General features: G+C 40.7%; 1 protein-coding gene across 1 annotated transcript in view; it reads right to left on the bottom strand.

The window, feature by feature from the left end:
* The window catches only part of PDZRN3 (PDZ domain containing ring finger 3), a 120,791-nt gene that overhangs the window by 96,781 nt on the left and 8,412 nt on the right, over nucleotides 1-15,598 (bottom strand). The window lies entirely within an intron of this gene.

Genomic DNA, 15,598 nt, shown 5'->3' with positions numbered 1-15,598 from the left:
ACCCAGTTTGTTTGTTTGTGTTATTTCTTTCTGGTGAACTGCTCAAGTAAACCTTTGGGTTCTACTCTGATAACTGAATGACTACATAGTCTTTCAGATGACCAAGTGGAATTAACACAAAGGCACAGGATTCACAGATCCTCCAGGCATGAATGGTTTTAATGATGTGAGAAGGCCAGAAATGGAAAGAGCAAATGCTCTTATCCTAATGCAGAAGTTATTGGATATAACAAGGCAGTTGTAAAACTGTCAAATATTTGGTGCTTATGTAAAATAGTCTTGTATTATTTACCTTCTGTTGCTAAAGTCTGTTCTGTTGATGCCACTGGACTGTTTAGTACTGGTAGCAATAACATAATCAGTTTTAGGATTTATCACCAGTATTTGATCAAAGGCCTTTTCCCAATGGAAAAAAAATGGTATCAGTGTGACTTCATGCTGACTGCAGCAGAGGAAATATGTAGGCACTGAAAATAATCCATGAAGACATTGCTGTGTGAGTAATTACACAAGTACAACTCTTTAGATAAAGATTTCAGGCTCTGTCAGTTTCAGAACAGGCAGTGGACACTGCAAATGGGAGCCATGAACCCCGCATACTTAACAGTTTCTGATGCCTTTTGTTACACCTAAAAATAGGAATGGAAAATGTCTGAGAGCATTCTGATACTGAGGAGCTGAAAGGTGTGCTTAATTCAGCCTTTATGCAGTATTTGTGCTCTGACTGCATCTCAGGACCCAAATCCTGCTTCCATCCAGAGGAAGAATGCAGTCAACAGACATGGGAACTGAGCTTAGATAACCATACACATCAGGCCATGCAATAGGTTTGTGGATTCGTTTGACACAAAGAACTCCATATAATGCCTTGATAACACAGTTATTAACCAACTGTATGTCTTGATGGCTCACCCAGCTCTGTCATTAATGATCTTTTAATTGCCTCAGTGCAAACATCTTTCAAGTGGAAAGAACTTTTGTCCTATAGGCCTAAAGAAAAATATTTTAAGTAACGCATAAACAAGACAACTAGTTATTGTGCTGCAATAGCACATTAGAGAAGAAGTTTGTTTGTCCATGTGTGTTTTGAAGGAGAAAGAACTAAAATAACATTTGCCCTGGTTGCTTGTTATGAAAAGCACATGAAAATTGAGCGCAACTTGCTGAAGCTGCGTAAGACATAATTCATGCAGCTAAAATGGAAGTCTTGGAAAGACTACAACTTTTATGCAGTGCAGTTTGACTCTAACCACCTGTTGCAAGGATTCAGAATAGTTTCCAGTGTCTTTCCATATCCCAGGGCTTTTTGAAAGAGGTCTCTAAAAGGGGCATTTGAAACAATAACACTCCCCACCTGGAAAGGAAAGGCAGTGTCAGCCTGCTCAGCAGCCTGGCAGCTGCTGATGTGAAATTCTTGTTTTAGTGATGGGGGAAAACGTCCGTTTCAGGTCATAACTGAAAGCTTACTTTGGTTTAAGTGTGTGAGGTGAGAAGGCTTCCTCTGGCACCTGTTAAAATGCATCAGGCATCGCTTTGCTTTGCTGAACCTATTGGCCTTTACAAGCTCGTAACTGATGGTGTCTGCAGAGATCTGCCACTCCAGAAACATCTGCACCAAGAAATCTTCTAGTTCTGCCTTGAGAACAAGAATCAGTTTCTCCTTTCTCATTTCAGCTTCCCTCATGTCCTCTGCAGCTGTCCTTCAATGGAACAATAGATTGATTCAGACCCACCCCAAAAGAAGAGAGCACAACTAAACATTACATCTCTCCCAGGGTTACCAAAGCAGAAAGAGTGTTTTGCTCTTTAGCACGTAGGACCTGTTTCTGGCACAAGGGAAGATGTATCTGCTTGGCCTCCTGCACTTGAGCTGTGAGACACCCGAGTGATGGAGACAAAGATAAATGTGTTTGGGAATGAAAGGTTTTAGCCGGCTCTGTGCAAATTCCTACACAATGTTATCATCGTGGAACCCAACCGCCAGACAAATAGTAACAACGTGTAAGCGCTGTCTCTGAAAAATAGCCCGAGTGCAATTAAACTTCAGTTCACAGCTTTTTAATTTCTTTATCATCTAAAGTTTTTCATTTACGCTACGCTAAACTTCCTTAATCTAATCCACGGCAGTGCTGGCTTTGAGCTCAGTGGTACATAACAATCTGTAGTTTTCCAATCGGATTCCCCTGTTCTGAGAGTTCTCTGTTACTGTTTTAAATCCCTCTGGACAATGAAGTTAACTCCAAGTGTGATAGCACAAAGCCATTAATCAGGTATATAAAGGACTGCACGATGCCCCTACAGCAAACTGATTTGGAAGTGATCGTAAGTAGGTAAATATTTCACCCAGAAGTGAATTTTAAATGCAATTCCACGGAAGAGCTGTGATTTCAGGCTTTATAAGGAGGATTGCAATTACATTTTTTCCAAGGGGATGCAGTGCACTGACAGATGTGTCTTCCCTGAAGCGAACTTCTGTATTTCAGCCACACTTAATGCTTCCGAGATAAACTCTTTCTTGAGGTCCCTAAAGAAGCAAAAAATAATCTTGCCCTGTGCTTCTTTTTTTAACCAAGTCTCTCCTTGAGATATGTCTGCTTTTAGTTCTTCTGCCCTCCCTTACTGTTTACTGTATGTTTCTTTTAACTTCACTTTAAAGGAATTAAACAAAGCAGTATCTGAATATACATAGTTGTTATCGCAGGATGATTGCTAGGAGCTTAAATTAACTCTATCAGCTCTGTATATGAAAACTTGAAATGTCTATATTTAGAAAATAAGCAAAGCACAGTGCACAGCGCTCCAGTGAGAGCCGACAGGATATGGAATGGATTTAACCACTTTCCTGCTAAGTGTCTCCTCCTTTACCTTTATATTTTCATGCATGTAATGCCAAGTACCAAACTGCTAACAAAATGCAGTTATACTGTCTTGTTGCCCCCTAATTTTGCACTAAGTTTTACCTATTTGTTTGTAGCTCGTCTTTAACTGTCTCATTCTTTACAATTTCAATTTACTTAAACTCTCAGCCTCTTCAGTGTAGGTGGTCTGTAACATGAAACCATCAAACAATTAGTTTTATGCTTTCCTTTCTAATTCCAACCCCAGCTTTCTTTTCACAAGCAGTGGTAGGAAATCCTCTGTCTGACATGTAAAGGATAAAGCAAAACAAAAATCAGGCCCACTTGTGAGCTAAAGACACGCTTAGTGCTTTTAATGCTCTAAATGTTACATTTCTTAACGTAATAGTATACTTTAATCCAGAGGCTATTTAGATAACAAAATGGCTGGGAGGCAACGGCGACGATAAAGGCTTTCCAACAAACTGCAGATTTAGAACTGAACTTGATCCAGAGTTTGTCTAATTTGTACATCCAACCAAAAGGAAACTTAACTGTAAACTTTTACATAATAAACCCAGTTAGGCTGTAGTACACAGAAATGACTGACTTTTCTGAGAAGCAGAAGGAAGAAGTGTGGGCAGCGCTTTTACATATTTATAAATCAAATAAATATACTTAGACAATAGACAAATACATATTTTATACACATACATATATGCTTGTATATAAGTGCATCTGTATATTTACATACATATAAATCCATACTACATATATGAATTCGAGGCTTGTTCAGCCTGGAGAAGAGAAAGCTCCAGGAAGGCTGCAATGCAGCCTTCCACTATTGAAAGGGAGCTTATAAGTAGGACGGAGAATGACTTTGTAAATGGGTGCACAGTGATAGGAGAAGTGCAAAAGGTTTTAAACTAGAAGAGTGGAGATTTAGATTAGATATTAGGGGAAAGTGTTTCCCACAGAATGCAGTGCGGCCCTGGCACTGCTGCCCAGAGCTGTGGGTGCTCCATCCCTAGAGGTGCTCGAGGCCAGGCTGGGTGGCCACCAGCCCACAGCAGGGGTTGGAAATGGATGGGCTTTAAGGTCTCCTCCAGCACAAGCAATCCCAAGGTTCTATGAGTAGTCCCTTTGGCTTTAGTAAAGCCAATTCTGTACTTAAAGTTAAGCGTGTTTACATGTTCAGGCTTTTTTTCTGCAGTAGACAGCTTATGGTAACACTGTTTGCGCTAGAGACTGCTTTATCCCAAGGGATTCCCATTCAGTTACAAATTAAAACATAAAGTAACAGAATGAATACTTGTAAATTTACTTTTTGTTATCAGATTAGGAAAGATTTTACAAATGTGGCCATCAGTTCCCATAAATCCACCAATGCAAGTGGGTGTAACTTCATTACTGATCTTCGGTTAGTAGAAAAATTCCCCCAGTGAAACCTTCACTGCTGCCTTCAGCTAACCAAGTTTTTGCTCTAGTAGATATCAAACTAATTGTCACTGTGCTGTTGCTTCAGGTCAGGATTTGTCTTTGGATTTTGTCAGTTTTTAAAATACTGTTGTGCCGCCCTTGGCTACTTACAGACAATTCCCTTTGAGAAAGGACTTTCATGGTTTGAAATGTGAATTACAGCTAACAACTCACTGGTAATGTATCAATGATGGATAGGAAAGGCCTTAAGTCTTTTAGCATCCATCTGATGCTGTGAGTGTATACATATTCCCACAGCTTTTTTTTTCCTGCAAAAGATGGTGTGTATCATCTGATTGCCCAAGAATATGAATGACTTAGTGTGATTATCAGGCTGGTGGCAGAAAGCAGTCAAGACCTTTCCCAAGACCTCCAGTTATAGCCTTAATTTGCATTCTTCTACAAGGATAAGTTAATTGTGCCATGGTTTATCGCTTCATTGACAGCTCAGTTTAATTAAGCAGCCATGATAATTGCATTTCTTCCTGAAACTGCAGGAAAACACTTTCTAAGTAGATAAAAGCTTCTGGGCTTAGGTTTGTGGTTTGGCTTTTTTTCTTTTTAATGTTTTCTAAGAGGAAGGAATTAAATGGTTGCAATCAGACACAGAAGCAGAATAGGCCAGACTCTGCAACCCTTGTTCATGCTGATCAGAACCTCGGGGTATGGAATAAACAAATGGAAAAGAAATTATTTCTAGGGTAAATTATTATTCAGGGCAAAAGGGATAGGATTAGGGAGAAGTGCATTGCCTCAGCTCTCACTGTGGGGTTTTGGCTCCTTTGTTCCACAAACCTATTCACATTATAACACATTATGCAAAAGCAAGCATAAAGCCTAATCAAGAGACCAGCACCTGTTAACAGCAAATGGCTTGAACAGGAGGAGGCTGTCAGGCACTGCTCTTCCTGATTCCTCAGTTTATGCATGGAATTCATTTTAGCCCCACAGAACGTCACAGCACCTTCTTGACCCCCTGACACCTCTCTGTTTCTGCCTGAGATACATTACTAAAATGCTTCTGATTAATCTAATGAATTCGGATATCCAACTGCAGCAGATTGTCTGGGGAAGAGAAGCTGGGAAAATGAGCTGAGGTGCACAATGTCAGCCCAGTGAAAGCACCCTTTAATAGTCTATAAAACTTGGAGATTTGCTAGACCCAGCAAGAGGCTAATATATTATCTATCACTCTCTGACACCCCTCCTCATTCCTATGTTTATTACTTACTTCAAGTCAGCAGCTCTGAAAGTCTGCAAAAATCTTCTGCAGTGTGGAATCCTCAGAGAGCAAACAAACTTTATTTATGGTGAATGTAAAGCAAAGAGAGAGCAAGAGAAAACTTTAATTATCAGCAGGGGCTAAAACTGAAAGAAAAGTTCCAGTTGCCAGAGAAAGGTTTGTAATAGAAACAGCAATTCCCCCGCTGCAAGGGAAACTGCCTACAAAGCAAGAGAAAAGGAGGCCAAAATGAAAGGAAAACAATGAGAGGTTATATTTAAAAAGAAAAAAAGAAAAGAAAAAAAGAAGAAAAAAAAAAGAAAAAAAAAAAAAGCTCTTTCAAATACAAGAAGGAATAAGAGTTGGCTGTGTGAACTTGAAAATTAATACAAGTTGCTAGCAGGACACATCAACTGCATCTGCAGGCTGCTCATTTCTTTATGTTCCAAGTTATTGGACAGTAACCTCTACTAAAGGAACAAGGAGAAAGGGAATCAGACTGCTGCAAGCCAGTGCCCTGGTGATGTGCAGGTCCCGAGGCTTCAGTGCACGAGAACTTGCCCCTTACTTTTAGCAACATCTCATATTCTGGGATGTTATCATTGTCTCACTTTTACTTCTTCACACTTGGGATGAACTGAGCTATGAATAGTTGGCACAGCCTTCTCAAAGCACACTCAGTGACTTAAGAATTTGAGCTAGAGACCTGAGACTTCCTTAACAACTGCAGTATATGAATGCTAGCCCCCCACCAAGCATTTCTTATGAAAGAAGCGCTTCCAAGTTTGCCTGAGCCTTCTGGCTTCAGGAAGCACTCGTGTGGTGGACATTGGTGTGTCTGCCCCAGCACTGCTGGACCAGCAAAAGGCATTTTGCTTCTCACCCTGCCCAAAGCCACACTGAATCTTAACAGGTCAGACTGCACCTTCATACAGAGCAGTCTTTGCTCATAGATCAATTCCATCTTTTTCTCTGGCACGGCATAGTGCTCTGTGTAAGTGGTACGATGCTGCTGCGTGGAATAAGCATTTACTTTTTTTTGTTTCCTTTTTGCTAGAGGGAAAACCAATTAGCCAGAAAACAACAGTCCATCTCCACACCCACACAGGAAGAGTAATTTAAACTTCCAACTGTTCTGTGTTTGTGGATCAGGTTAAATACACTGGGATTTCCAGTGAATGAAATGGGACCTGGGCTGAGCCAAGAGTGTGTTCAGTTTACATCTATTATATGGCCACAGGATTCTTTTCTTTCTTTATCTTCTTGTCAAACCACAACGCATCTCCATCCAAAAGCAGGATATTCTCAGGAATACCACCAGTCCTAAAAAGCTCCAATTTCAGCAGCAAAATATTTCTTTGAATGACTTCAGGCTGACATTAGCTTCTATCCAAGACATGTCTTACTGCTGACAAACAGTCATAGTTTGAGCAACAGAGAAAAAACAACAACCCACCCAATTCATTCATGGGTTCAACTCAAGAAAGCTCTGCCTAGAGCCCGTTACTAGTACTATACTATTAAGATTTTGGTCTTCAAAAGAGAGGACTGTTAAGAGAAAGAAGAAAAAGATTTTTGTTTAGGAATCGAGCTAGAGAAACATTTCACAGAGACCGCTGCAAGGCAGGAGATCAGATGATCTCTTTGTGTGTTTCTTTAGAAGGAAAAAGCAGTTATGCAATCCCAAGCAGTCATGTGGCACGGCAGCTGCTAAGGTTACTGCTAATTTTTATTAGAGCTGGCCGGAGCCAGAGAAAGATCTGCTTTATAAGCAAGACCTTTTGAGAAATAAACTAAATCTTCCTGAGCTGGGAAGCCTGCAGAACTGACAGAGAAGGAAAAAATAGCACTGAAAAGCTTTTTTTTTTCTCCCCAAACGATTCAGGAAACATTTTCACTCTCCCTTCCTGTTGCTGGTTTCTTTCTCATGTTCATCCAATCAATCAAACATACATAATATTTACCAGTTTGCAGCTGAGATTCCTGCCCAGCCCCACAGCCCAAAAGGCCTATTCACAGACACAGTGTGTGCGAGCCTCTATTCTGAGTCCCAAGGAAGGAGCCTGGCCCTGGGCACTGGGCTTCAGCTGGCCCTGCTCTGGGCAACGCAGAGGTCTGTTCTGTGACCCTGGGAAGCAAGATTTGCTCTGTTGGTTAAACTTGGAGGCAGGACTTTGCAATTACCCGTATCCCTGTGATACTTCAAAGTTACTGAGACTTTCGTGTACTTCAAAGTTACTTGGATTTTGGCAGAAGAAAAACAGACAGTAGAAAAATTAACTACTTCTATACAAAACTCTTTACAGTCAAGAGACCCATCGTGCCTCTGTGTATGTCACTTAAACCTAATTTCAGCTATTTTATACTACTGGTAAATGAACTGGAATTAATAATGGATAGTTTGGTGATGATAACCACCTATATTTTGTCACTGTGAAAGGGTGTATAAGAAGAGCCTGCCAGAGCATACACGGCTTCTGGGATCCATAGGTGAAGTTCTACGACTGAGGCTATATAAATTGATGATCATTTTGAAACAGTATTTTAAGACGAGGCTTGCGTAGGCTAGTAGCAATGAGCTTGTACCAACAGTAGATAATATTTTGCACACCTCGCACACCTGAAATATATTCCACCATTAATGCACCATTTTAGTTGCAGAAAAGATATTTGCAACATTTGGGCTAATTGTGTGGCCCAAAGACAGTCATCACCTGGTCCTCCTCCAAAAGAGTGGCTTTTGCACATGGATGGGACGTGTGCTCCTTCCCACGCAGTGTCTGTGCCAATCCCCTTCGTCAGAGCAAATTCACAACTTCCCATTTTTGCAACATTATTCTCCCTCAGTCTTTAAAAGCCAGAATTCCACTTTTGGTGAAAAATTCCCTTTACAGGTATAAGATTTTACAGATAGCATTAAAAAAAAACCCAACAACTACTACAGCATTATAAAAGCAACAACTTACACACTGTACTCATTTAAAAGCCCCAGTACTGAAGCAAAACATCTCTACTGCTATTGTTGCCAGCCCAGTGCCATTTCTGTTTATGAGACCTAAAAACTTTATAAGTCCTGTAGTTGTGCTTTGTAGAAAAACATAAAATAGCAAAGTAATATTGTTTTAAAAATTATCAACATTGTGTATAAAGTGGAGAAGTGGACAACAGCGTTGCAGCTGGGTCACAGTGCTGATAAGTTGACACCTCTCAGTGTTTGACGCACAGAACTGCGGTTAACTGTGAACAGCTTTTAGGTTTTTGGGGTGTAAAGAATAAATTAGGAAAAGGAACTAAAACAGCCCAGTACTTCATGCTGGAAGATATGCTGTAGCATATAGTAAGAAGTTGATGTGAGCACTATGAAGAACACTGTTTAGAAGCGGCTGTACTGTGTGTGCTACCAGAAGAGATTCTAGGATTTCAAGTTCCATATTATATGTGTGAGAAAAGAAGGAAATTGCACTATTGTGAAATAGAGACAAATGAGACACTCAAGACGGGCAGGTTTGCACACCATGCTCTTGTTTTGAAGACAGATCCCACTGGTGGCACAAACCAGGTTAGCACTGCAGGGTGAGCTGCTCCAGGTGGAGGATGTTTGGAAAGGTCTGGTGCCCTCACACATACAAACAGCCTTCCTTCACATTTGCTGGGCAAATTCCATCTTTCTTATAACTCCAGGTTGAAAGTAATGCAAATTTTACTCAAGTGCATTTTGAATGGCAATGGCCTGAGCTCGCTTATTTTTCCCCCCAGTTAATCTGCACTTGCTTTTTGCATATCTTTTCATACAATTGACATGGTAATGTGCTACATATGTACTAAACTAGAGATGATTGCATCTGATTGCTCCATTATTGTGATACAAACAAAATGTATGAAAATAGTTGACATGACATTCTGCGTGCTGCCTCCAAAAAGACTCAGAGCATTCAAACATCTAAAAATAAAATCTAACAGTTAATCATAATGGTTTGGCTTTCAGTGTGGAAAACTGAACAGGAGATGATTTAAAATGCAAAATAAATTGTGCCACGTGTGAAAGGATTAAATTGCCCCATTGTTAAAGGCTTTATATGCATCCTTTTAAAAAGTCTTTGTTGGAACTTGACACATTTCTTTTCGCTCAGCTAAAGAGAATATGAAACAGCTATTTTTCACTTTGAAAGAGCGATAATTCATAAGGCCAGAATCAGGATTTCTCAAGTTTTATTTCCTCTCTGGAGTGCATGCCCAGGCCGTGGGTTTGTGTGCTGTACTGTGACAGCTCCTGCAGTCCACGAGGCGACACCAGGCAGCAGAACCTTCACACTGTGCCTTCCCAGGCAGCGGGTGACCTTGTCTTGCCTCGGCACAGAATAGACTGACAAAGGGCTGCACAGACAGCTGGTGTCCTTGGGATGCTAACAAGATGTTAGCAGGAAGAAACCAAACCAAGCATGGATTCATTCACTGGAAATGGTAAACACGAGGGCTGGAGAATGGAAGAGATGCTAGACGAGCCTGTGATCTTGCAACACGAGTCGCCTGCTGGGTCCCACGCTTCGTGTGAAGCTTGGCAGGCCTGGAAGTTATCAAAGCAGTCTGCATTTCCCCTCAAAGTCCCGTTTTTCGTGGCATCAAGCAAATTCATCATCACGCCAAAGAATTCAGGGAGGTGGGGCACATGTTCAGTCCATGCCTTAAGTGATTTGGTTTTTAAAGTCTTATAAAAAACTGTCTCATTGCTGGCATTTTTCTCTCCCATTTTTCATTCCAATGGTCAAGAAGTTTGATGCATGAGCATATGGTCTAGAAAGAATATTCCTCATCATCACTTCTTTTTCTCAAGAACAACTTCCCTTGTAACCACATAATTCCAACACAAACTGAACAAAATTGTTTCATCCTCTGCAGGGGTTTTGGAAGTAGAGGCACCTGCTCTCTGCAACTACTCCCACCTCACAGGTTTCCCCAGGGTGCCACTGCCTGTGCTGTAACAGGGATTCTAAGTCCTTCCCAGAGGAAAGAAGAAAAAGGAGCTGTTGGAAGAAGATGCAGATGTTGTGAAGGAGTGCCCATGAGCCACAGCAAAGCTGGAAGTGAATCAGAGTGTGGATGCTACCCTGCAATCTGAGACATAGAGGTAGTGCTGTGCCAGGGAGAGGGACACTGATATTGTAATCCCATTAATTTAATGAGTTGCACATAAGGGATCTATTCCTGAACTTAGAGTTCTTTCTTGGATAATTTAATTTCATCTTTGTTATTTGGCATACTCTTGAGAGCAACATTCCAAGCTCCCTCATTGAAATGCCCATGTCACACTTAGGGGCAGCATCCTGTGGACTTCTACTGATGGCAATAAAATGGTGGGGATACCTGAGGGAACTCACGAAGGACTTTACAGGAAGTTACAGCATGAAATGTGCTTATAAGCGTAGCTCTGCAGTCTGCCTTGCTCATCAGTGAGGAGACAGAGGAGGGTCTGCTAGGCTAGAAACAATTGTTTCCTTCTTTGCAAAACTTTGTATTTTCATCCAGTGGATTTTTCTTTTTCCTTTTTTTTTTTTCTTTTTCCTTTTTTTTTTTTTTTTTTTTTTTTTGTTGCTTGTGGGAAGGATGGTGACTCAGCATTTACTTTAAAACATGTACTGCACATCTTTGGTTCATCCTCCTCTTGCTGTCTGCTTTATTGCCTTCCTCCCCACAGCTTAGAATGCAGCACTGATGGGGAATCAGGCAAATCCACTTATGAGATGAAAAAATGCAGTGATAACCAACATCTTCTGTTTTTATTTCCATTTTCTCCTTAAGATTATTATAACTCCCTTTTAACACTGACCAAGACCTACATTTTAGTACAGACATGAGGATGCTTCGTGATAGCATTAGCAGATACGGACAAAGGGCTTCTGCAAGTATGCACTCCAAAAAAAGCTGACTGCTATTATTGTACTCATTGCCCCACTGTGTTCCCTCTCCAGAAATACTCCAGTGTGTTTGCATGTCCTGGCAGGAACAGGAACAATCCATTTTAAGTTGTTGTCTGAGACTATTTTTTTTCCAGAAAATTAATTCCTAAGTATGTATCTGCATCTTGTTTGCAGAGCTGAACTCTTCCATTCATGACAGTGAACAAATTCTGTTCAGCCTCTATGCCTATCAGAGCTCAGCTTGTTCACGCAGTGAGTCTTTTGCAAGAAAAATGCTTAAGTTAATCATGTTAAAGCTGATTTTAAAGAGTGCACCAGCAAATGAGATACTGAAAGCTCTGCTCAGATATCACCTTTACTGAGTTCTCATGGATGTCTCCTATGAGCAGTCTGTGAGTGGTGATAAGCTGCAGTGGGCATGCAGCTTGGGGACAACTGTACGCTGGCAGGAAAGGTGGGCTGGCAGCACATGAATTTCTTTCAGCCCAAATACTCAGCCTCACAGAAAAACTAGATCCCATCACGTGCCAGCAAACCACGTGAAAAGTTTCTTCATTTACTCTTTCAGCCCACTTTAAAGCAGCAGATCTTTCTTAGCCCACATATTTCCCTGACAGGGAAATGTATGCCGTGCTGAGAGCACTCCTTTCCCTGCCCTCCTGCCCGGCTGATGTGCTCTCTCTGTGCTGATCTGACTTTTTGAAGGTGGTACCATTAACTCTGATACCCAGCATGATTTGCTGAGAGCCCCCTCCCCTGAGCAGAAAGCGGCTCTGCTAGAACTGCCCGTGTACTACAGGGTGAATGGGGAACCCACAGCAAACTGTACATTTTATTTGCAAGTATACAGGAGACGATTTTGCTAAAAAGTTTCATTGTTCCTATGTGTAACCTATGAAGAAACTCACCTAACAGAAAGGCAGCCTGTAATTTGTAGCAAAGGAGTGCGCTTTGGGGAAAATCAATCAAATGCACTAAGACAAATTCTCAACTTTTAAACTAATGATCCTTCCTGCGAGCAGCATGAGACATCGGGCAAGCCCCAGGTGGCATAAATCCTTGTGGTTTCGGTGCAGCTATGACAGTTTATGCTACCGCAACAGTACCCTAATTGTACTTAAAACATTTTAAGGTGGCAAGCAGTCAGCATTTCAAGCTTCGTTTCTGAACAGCTCTGAAGTTAAACAAACAAGTTTACTAGTCGGTGAGGAGAGAATGCTGTCTTTAGTTCATGATCCTCCAGAGCTGATGTGCTTAAAAATAAAAACTTGGGAAATTCAACTTTGTCTTAAGAAATGCCAGGCAGCTGCATAGAGGAGTGAGTCCTTCATGGCTGGGACTTGAACCAACTCTGCTACAAGAGGAAATCAGGACCATTTTGTTACCCTGACAAAAATGTAATCTATGAAAACAGTAATTCCTCTGCAATGAAATCATTAGTTTCAGCATGTTTGTGACATGGCAATTTGCTATGGAACAATAATGCAGAATATCACCTTAAATCTGCTGTATGCTTTGAATAAATAAGTCACAGCCGTACATGAAAATCCTGTAGTTACACCACTGAAAGTCTCATAGTATCTTCCCCACTTCTAGAGTAGTTGTGAAATACCTGGAAACAGATATAGGTGGAAAGCATTGCTTAACATAGAGCAGGAATGAACAGACCAAGACCCAAGTCTTTTACCCTGACCGGACAATTTGGGAAGATATTTCCCAGTATATTTCAGATTACCCATTTACAAAATAAGGATAATAATATAAAACAGCAAAAAATCCTGTGTAAGCACTAAAAATCTTTATTATGTGTCAGACTTGGTAAAATGAAATACAAACAAAAAGGATGTACCTGTATTTCTGTTGTGTGCTGCTTTGAAGACTGAGCAGCACAGATCATGCAACATTCACCTTGACGATGGATGTCACTTACTTAGCAGTAGAAGCACTTCACAGTGCACTGCTTGTGGTACTGAAATGCAGTTAAAGAAATGCTTTTCTAGAAATTCTAGACTATTATTATACCTGATTTTCTTTTTTTTTTTTTTTAATATTTATTCTTTTAAAATGTGTAAAATAGGAAATCCAAACCAGTGGGAAAATATGATTAAAAACTATCTCAGGCACAATTCAAAGTTATCTCAGTAATTTGTCAGGGGAAAGAACTTCCAAGCAACATTTGCTATCAGCTACAAACAGCACTCTGCATCCAAACTGCACACTGTGCAATCCCTGCTAAGTGCTGAGAAATGTTTTGACAGTTTTGAAAATGAGAAACAATGCTCCCATTTTACATATGCTCCAAAATATGTCTGCCAGGAGATCCACAACACAGAAACAGCTTCAAAAGGGAACAGAATTATTTCTGTCTTGCTCCATTTTAAGTTCACTGCCATGGATTCTGGAATCGTTTTGGAGATGTTGTGCTCAGCACCTTATGTTAGAATGAGAGTTCTTTGTGAGAGCATCTATTTAAAATCATGCTGGTGTTACTTAACACCATAATATTAAGAGCAAGTCAGATAAGTTCTAGATAGCCAAACTCAGTTCTAGATAATTATCCCTTTTCTTTGCCACCTCTCATGCTTTTCAAAGCAAACAAGACCCATCAGCATGCTCTGTTCTGTGATGGGTTCTGTCTGAAGCTTCTGACTGCATCTTGTCATTTACAGCTACAGCTGTTGAACTGCTGGACGTGGTTATGAAGTTTGAGTTTGGGTTCATTAGAGACTATCATTAAATGTTTACTGATTTTCAGCTAGGTAATTCACAGGATATTTCAATGATCTAATTGGTTTAGATGCCTTGATGCAAGAGGTATCCCTTTCCTTCCTTGCCTGGAATGGGGTTAAATACACTGCAGTAAGTACAAATTTCACAGAGTAAGAAATTATACATTTGTTTTTAGGTGCTGATGTCCCAGCACAAGTACTTTCAGGGCTTTGCATCAGACCACTCTAGTCTAGTTCTGTGAACTGGATGTCTGTAGTGGCTGGGAAGCATTATATTAAGCCATTTTAACTGAGAAGAACCTATTAGCACACTCAGTGTCTACCCCACAGTGGGAAGGAGTCAGAACACATCAGCTTGGCATCTCTCACAGACTGCCTTCAACAGGGTGTTCCTAATCCGAACTCACACACCCAAAGTCAATGACTCTGCAACCATTTTGCTAAATTCTCATCAGCCTTTTGTGTGTATTTGAAATGTGTGAATATGAAAATGAATCTGTGGACAGCACAGGCTGTCAACACGCAGCATTCAGTTGGGCTTCTGCTACCCTTTAACATGCTACAAATACAACCAGTTTCCCTTTGTGTCTTTATTCTGGAGTTCTCTCTCATGAGAAAATGTAGCTTGGAACTGCGGGAAGGACCCTGCCCAAATGCTACTCACGGAGGTACGGATGAACTCATAGAGCAGAGGCAGCCAAGAAACACAGCGTGGAAATCTCACCCTGCCTGAACCTCTATGTTCTTCTTGGGTTCTTGCTGTTGGCACACCATAGCAGCATTTAGGTGCTCAGCCTGGTCTGTGCTACCAGTGCCAAGTACTGAACTTGTGGAAAAATGGAGAAGAGAAAAGCAGTAAGGAGTGAAATTGCTTGCAAGAGAGAGCAGATACTGCAGAGCCCGTGGAGGTCAGCTGCCTTCGTTCTCCCGTGGCAACTCCTACAACAAATTGTCATATGGTTGCAATTCCAGGCTGAGTTACAGTGCTTACACTGAAGGAGATTGAAAACCAGGACATCTCCTTACTTTGGGGAATTTGATTTTCCAACATTTTGTTTTTCATAGTTGTTTTGTTTGTGTGATTATGCGCTACTTCAAAAACGGATGTCAGCTTTTCAAACATGCTTTGGGGAAATATGTGCCTATGGGAAAAATTTCACTTCAAACAAAAATTGCAGACCTTTTCCCAATTATGTTATACCATAAATACAGTTTAAGCAACTCTGGATCATTTCACAGCTCAGCTTCTTATCTTTTTATAGTTCTGCTACCGTGGCTCCACTCCTTTCCATATGAAGAAACTTAATTAATATTTAATATCCTTACTAAATTGTGAATACAATTTACCATCACAGTACAGAAAATAGCAAATACACATTGTCTCCTGCCAACAGAAAATCTTTAACAGCTGTTTAC

Source organism: Excalfactoria chinensis, chromosome 12 (genome assembly GCF_039878825.1).
Source record: "Excalfactoria chinensis isolate bCotChi1 chromosome 12, bCotChi1.hap2, whole genome shotgun sequence".
NCBI classification, from domain to species: domain Eukaryota; kingdom Metazoa; phylum Chordata; class Aves; order Galliformes; family Phasianidae; genus Excalfactoria; species Excalfactoria chinensis.
This window is presented reverse-complemented; position numbering and strand designations above follow the sequence as displayed.